The sequence below is a fragment of the Cetorhinus maximus genome, chromosome 10, assembly GCF_964194155.1.
Source record: "Cetorhinus maximus chromosome 10, sCetMax3.hap1.1, whole genome shotgun sequence".
Classification (NCBI taxonomy): Eukaryota; Metazoa; Chordata; class Chondrichthyes; order Lamniformes; family Cetorhinidae; genus Cetorhinus; species Cetorhinus maximus.
In genome coordinates, this window is record NC_135888.1 from 84,928,640 (window position 1) to 84,934,639 (window position 6,000).

General features: G+C 43.2%; 1 long non-coding RNA gene across 1 annotated transcript in view; it reads right to left on the reverse strand.

Annotated features, from left to right (window-relative positions):
• LOC144685816 (uncharacterized) overlaps window positions 1–5,365 on the reverse strand; it is a 47,163-nt gene extending 41,798 nt beyond the window's left edge. The window contains exon 1 of the long non-coding RNA XR_013577785.1: window positions 5,293–5,365. This is a non-coding gene — a long non-coding RNA (uncharacterized LOC144685816). The remainder of the gene's footprint in view (window positions 1–5,292) is intronic.
• Window positions 5,366–6,000: the final 635 nt, after the last annotated feature.

Below are 6,000 nucleotides of genomic sequence, written 5' to 3' on the forward strand. Positions count from 1 at the left end.
CCCAAAACATTGTTGAGGTTAGGTCAATTGAAAATTGCAGATTGCAGAATTGTTTTTTATTTAGGTAGGGGTTCTAAGGAATATGGAGCCAAGGAGGGGTAATGAAGTTCAGATGCAGATCCAATCATGATCTAACTGAATGGTGGACTAGGCTCCAGAGGCTAAATGGCCTACTCTTCCTATGTTCCAATTTCATTGGAAATTAATATTAGGTGGTGTATAAAATGGGTGCTTGATCCAATCTTGTCAGTTTACTATCTGGTGAGTTAGGTTTAAATTAGTCCTCATTATAATTTTACAATTTTGATATCCATTTTATTTTCACAATAGAAATTAGTTGTGCAAATCCAAATCAACCTTATTTGATCTAGTATCTGTGTGAGACACAGCCAACCATATATTCAGGTATAAGCAAAGGTTGAAATGGCATCAACAAAATGATGATTCATAGAATAACCGCAATAACATTAGACGAACTACAGATTTAGATAAAGATAGCATTTTAAAAGTTACTGTATTTCACAAGGAAATCTTTATTCAAGATTTAATTTTAAGGGATGCAGTTGCCTTACAAAACATAGGATTCTATATTGTAAGAAGGTAGGTAATATAGCATCGGAAGCAGAGAATTGTTATATCATGAAATCTGCCCACACACTTGGGCCATGTCCCTACCCTTGTAACCTAACATTTTTTAATTATTAGAATGATTGCTCAGCCAATCCCCCTCACTGAACAGTGTCATAAGCAATAAGTTAATATGTGTGATCACCAGTTTATTGATTATTTGGCAGCGATGGCAAAAGGAATCATAAATCCCTATCAAACACAGTTTATGGGCAAAATTTTCCCCTCATCGGGGTGGAAAGTGCGGGAGCGGGTGTGGGCGAGTGGCCCTCCGATCAGTGTCCCCAACTGGGGGCGCGCCAATATTTTTCATTGGCCCACCCAGTATGATGTCCGCACGGAAGCGCTATGCGCTCCCTGTGTGGGTGGGGGGAATGGCAAATGCGGAAGCGCGCTCCAATCTCCCTGAGACTAAGGCTGCCTCAGGGAGATTGGTTCCCAAAGTGAAAAAGTTATTTTTCAAAAATTTCATTTACCATCCATGTCCCCTCATGTGACAATGTCACATGAGTTGGGACATGAACATAACTTTAAGTAAAAGTTAATCTTAATTCTTAAATTCCGTCATGAAACCTCATCCCGCCCGTGGATGAGGTTTTATGCTTTTTCAGGTGGCTGCCAGCACTCCCGCCCTGCTCGCCAACCTTAAGGTTGGACGGGCAGGTCCACTAATTGCAATAATTGCTTTTTGAATGACCTCAATAGGCTGTTGACAGGTCAGCTGGTGCACATCTGACTCGGCTGCGCCCTCGCCGACCTGAAAATGCAAATGACGCGGGATGACGTCGGGAGTTCTGCCCAACGTCATTCCACGTCATTTTACACGTTGATGAGCGGGCCCCGCCCCCACTCGCCAACGGGAAAATTCTTGCCTATATGTTAGGCAATTAATGAATGCAAATTATAGCCGCTTTAATAATTGTCTTAGCAAACAGAAGCACAGCATGCCAGTTCCTGTTTTCTTTCTGATGTCAACACATTGCTACACTAACTGCTGAAAGCACATTTGAACAGGGGCTGCTATGAGCGAACCTTAAATTTGTTCATAAAAGCAAAATACTGCGGATGCTGATGCTCTGAAATAAAAACAGTAGGCGAGAAAAAAATCATCAGGTCTGGCAGCATCTGTGGAGAGAGAAACAGAGTTAACGTTTTGAGTCCAATAAAATTCTTCCTCAGAACTGGAAAGAGGTAGGGATGTGATGGGTTTTATGCTGTTGAAAAAGTGGGGAGGAGCAAGTGGAGCAGGCTTGTTCATGTTTTATTTATGCAACAAAATTTGAATAAGCAGATTAAATGTGTACAGCACCTTAGCTCCTCCTAAGTGGATGAAAATAAGCTTGTTATATTGGAGGAATTGTGATTCACAAATCAACAGGTCTTAATGATACCGAGAAGTTTTATATGGAATTTTATGCACTTTCTCTCCTTGTGTAAATAATAAAAAAACTGATTGATATTCATTTATTATTTTTCATGTCTATGAGCTTCTCACTGGCTACTAGAAGTACTGCGCATATGTCTGATCTGTGGCCCTTACTTGGACACGCCTTTACAATGTATACCGCACAATATTCCTAAACTTATGCTGAAACTCGTTACTAGCCATTGAATTAACTTTAATCACCAGAGAGCCATTTAATCTCAACAATAATGAATGATGTGGGAAGCATGAAGTCAGGTTGACTAAGCATAGGTGTGTTAGTATATATATGATTTGTTTAGTTGCACTATTTACTATTTCCTAAGGGCATGGCTCTCACTAATGTAACAATTTCAGTAGTTTGCTTCACCTCTTGCCATCTTGGTTTAATGCAAAAGCTGCTGAATCTAAGTCTTAAATGAACATCCTATGATTTCCTATGGGCATTAGAAGTAATTTAATTGTTATTTACTTCTGGGGAGAAAGAGTTTTGCATTGACTACAGCTCCTCACACCCCTCTTCCAGGAGTCCATCCCAGTCTCTCAGTTCCTTCACCTCCATCGCATCTGTTCTGATATTGCCACTTTCAAAAGCAGTTCCTCTGACATGTCTTCCTTCTTCCTTGACCAAGGTTTTCCACCCACGGTGGTTGACAGGGCCCTCAACCGTGTCCAGCCCATCTCCCGAGCATCCGCCCTCACACCTTCCTCTCTCTCCCAGAACCATGATAGGGTCCCTCTTGTCCTCACTTATCACCCCACCAGCCTCCGCATTCAAAGGATCATCCTCCGCCATTTCCGCCAACTCCAACATGATGCCACCACCAAACACATCTTCCCTTCACCCCGCTGGTGGCATTCCGCAGGGATCGTTCCCTCCGGGATACCCTGGTCCACTCCTCCATCACCCCCAACACCTCAACCCCCTCCCACGGCACCTTCCCATGCAACCGCAGAAGGTGTAACATCTGCCCCTTCCCTTCCCCTCTCCTCACTGTCCAAGGGCCCAAACACTCCTTTCAAGTGAAGCAGCATTTCACTTGCACTTCCCTCAATTTAGTCTACTGCATTCGTTGCTCCCAATGCGGTTTCCTCTACATTGGAGAGACCAAACACAGACTGGGTAACCACTTTGCAGAACACCTTCGGTCTGTCTGCAAGCATTACCCAGACCTCCCTGTCGCTTGCCATTTCAACACTCCACCCTGCTCTCATGCCCATACGTCCATCCTTGGCCTGCTGCATTGTTCCAGTGAAGCTCAACGCAAACTGGAGGAACAGCACCTCATCTTCCGACTAGGCACTTTACAGCCTTCCGGACTGAATATTGAGTTCAACAATTTAGATCATGAACTCTCTCCTCCATCCCCACCCCTTTCCGATCCCCCTTTTTTCCAATAATTTATATAGATTTTTCTTTTCCCACCTATTTCCATTATTTTTAAATGTATTTCCATCCATTGTTTTATCTCTACCTTTTAGCCTATTTCCATCCCTTCCCCCCACCCCACCCCCACTAGGGCTATCTGTACCTTTATTATCACATTCCTTAGATAATATCACCATCGTCAACACCTCTTTGTCCTTTTGTCTATGACGTCTTTTGGTTATCTCCACCTATCACTGGCCCTCTATCCAGCTCTACCTGGCCCACCCCCCTTTAAACCAGCTTATATTTCACCTCTCTTCTATTTTTCCTTAGTTCTGTTGAAGAGTCATACAGACTTGAAACGTTAACTGTGTCCCTCTCCGCAGATGCTGTCAGACCTGCTGAGTTTTTCCAGGTAGTTTTGTTTTTGTTTAAAAGTTTTGCATTGTTGTTTCTGTACAGGTCTCTGACTGCTGCTATTTAACAAAGCCAAAGATAGCCTGGGTTTTTCACCTTCAGATGGTGGCTGCTCATATTTTTAGCAATCACTTATCATTCCAATTAATTATTTATTTGGTTATGTAAATAATAGTGATAATGCAAAATTAAAATACATAACCTTTTCTTTTGCATAGAATAAAGTTACACCAGCAATTAATTGTGAGTCTCTGTTTGAAGCTTTACATTTAGCCACTGTTAATAATAGAAAGCCCCCACTTAAACTTTTCTACTAAAATTAGTAACTACTTGGAGCAACAGCTGGTTAGTAGCTATTATAGTACAGCTTTCTTAGTGATAGTTTCCTTATTGGGATAGAATGGAGAGTAAGAAATACATCAGTCCTCGATTTGACAGGTGTTGGATGAATAAGAAAAGTGTCTTATTTCCACAGTTCTTGATGATGAATGAATTCAATGGCTTTTATTCATGCTACTCCTGGGAATGTAAAGGCATACCATGAATGCTATTGGCTGAATATTTCCATTAATACAATTTACAGTAATTGGAGTGATACTAAAAGTAAAGTGCAGTCTACCTTTGACATAGGCATTAATCTTTTCCATTTTGTCTAAAGAATGTATAAAACTAAAATCAATGTGCAATACGGTCAAAATAGATGAAATCTTTTCAGCCATGTGGAAGGAGCTTTGGAGGTTGGACTGTGGGGGAGTTTTGAAATCTGCGTGTTGTCTAGCCGCCCGGCTACAGCAGGTAGCTGATTATCAGCAATTAATGGCCCACTTGGGGGTAAATTGGGGATGCCCCATGATGTTACCAGCAGCAGATGGGCCCCCTGCTGAGGCCAAAGCCCGGTTGGGATTTGGAGGTGGACTCCCGGCAGGGAGTGGGTGGGTGGGGGTGGGGGTTACGGCTGTGCCAAATGAGGCGTCCTTTAATTAACCCTCTCCCCAGAACGGCAGGTGTCAGAGGGCCACAGTTGCAGCCACAGGCCATCCTACGGAGGGGTCCCCCCTCCAAACTGATGGCCTGATGGCTTGATGGCCCACAGTTTATTTTTAAGCATTTGAAAGTCATTAGTCACGGTCCATCACCTACAATGGAGTGTCAATCTTATCCATTGGAGCTGCAAGCTGCCCAGAAACTTGGATGCTCCATTGTCCCTCCCACCTGCACTATCTTTATTTGGACAGGGCTCCCGGAGGTGGCCTGTTAATTAGCTGCTCCTGGGCAGATCCTGCAGGTGGGAAGACTTCAGAAAACATTGGGGTCGGGACATAGAAGTCCTGCCCTGCTTGTAAAAACTAAAACAATAAGATTCTGTTCTATGTATGTATGATTTATGATCTTGAGTTTTACACTAAGGCTGCTGCTCCAACAACATGCAAGTTATTGAAAACAAAAACAGAATTACCTGGAAAAACTCAGCAGGTCTGGCAGCATCGGCGGAGAAGAAAAGAGTTGACGTTTCGAGTCCTCATGACCCTTCAACAGAACAACCAGTTCTGTTGAAGGGTCATGAGGACTCGAAACGTCAACTCTTTTCTTCTCCGCCGATGCTGCCAGACCTGCTGAGTTTTTCCAGGTAATTCTGTTTTTGTTTTGGATTTCCAGCATCCGCAGTTTTTTGTTTTTATATCTGCAAGTTATTAAGTTGGGCTGTCTTCCACCTATCATTTATATGCTGACTGCTTTCCACTACATTAGTTAGCAATTGTTCTGTCTGAACCCTCTCCTCCTACTTGCATTTGTTCCTGCCATGCCCTGACTTGTTTCTGCAAATCCCTAATGCCACAAGTTGAATCTGTATTCCTCCATATGGAACATCAATTGGAAAAAACACTGAGAGTGGCAAGGGCACAGAATGTACTCCTGGTGGGCGACTTCAATGTCCATCACAAAGAGTGACTCGGTAACACCACTGCTGACCGGACTGGCTGAGTCCTAAAGGACGTGGCTGCTAGATTGGGTCTGCAGTAGGTGGTGAAGGAACCAACAAGAGGGAAAAATCTACTTGACCTCCATCCTCACCAATCTACATGTCGCAGATGCATCTGCCCATGACAGTATTGGTAGGAGCGACAATTGCACAATCCTTGTAGAGATTATGTCCCACCTTCAC